Source organism: Octopus sinensis, linkage group LG1 (assembly GCF_006345805.1).
Source record: "Octopus sinensis linkage group LG1, ASM634580v1, whole genome shotgun sequence".
NCBI classification, from domain to species: Eukaryota; Metazoa; Mollusca; class Cephalopoda; order Octopoda; family Octopodidae; genus Octopus; species Octopus sinensis.
The window spans coordinates 103,540,958-103,541,650 of record NC_042997.1 but is presented as its reverse complement, the minus strand read 5'-3'; positions in this window follow the sequence as shown (position 1 = coordinate 103,541,650).

Below are 693 nucleotides of genomic sequence, written 5' to 3'. Positions count from 1 at the left end.
CTAATGCTAACTATTATATAAAAACTATAAAAGATTTGACTTTTTTTAAGTAGGTGTGTTGAGTGAGAAGGAGTCACAGCTGGGTATTTTGAAAGTGTACAGATCTCTCAGTTTGAAGGATGACAGTTCATTTCTCTTGACTTACACAGCATTTTCACTTTCAATTACCATATAAACATGGACATAAATAAGCACCCTATGTAGATAAGCAGAAGAGCAATGCATGACTGCCAAGTGTTTTGTTTGTTTGTTGGAGATAAGTTAAGTTGTGCTTTTCTGAATGTTAATAATCTGTTGAACTAGTTGCATACTTTCATTTTTATTCTTTTAAATAGGAGAGAAATAAATTTCTATGACCTCTGCACTTCACCTACTGGGATAGTCAGGACACTGAACTATCACAGACAGCTATTCCCTAATGAAATATGAACTTAGCTAGGCAACCACAGAACCACTGTTAGGGCTGCCACAGTTTACACTAATCAATTATATGACCGATGGTGATAGAGTCAGTTGTTGAAAGTTAAGTGTTTAGTTCATAGGCACATTGTTAGCAACAGTAACAGATTATGATTTGTTAATTTCCCAAGATCTTGAAGAAAACAATGAGTAACCACTCCAGAGTGTTTCATTATGAAGATTTTGTTGATGTTTTAGAAGGTAGAGTTATGTGCCTTAACTAAGGGCACATTA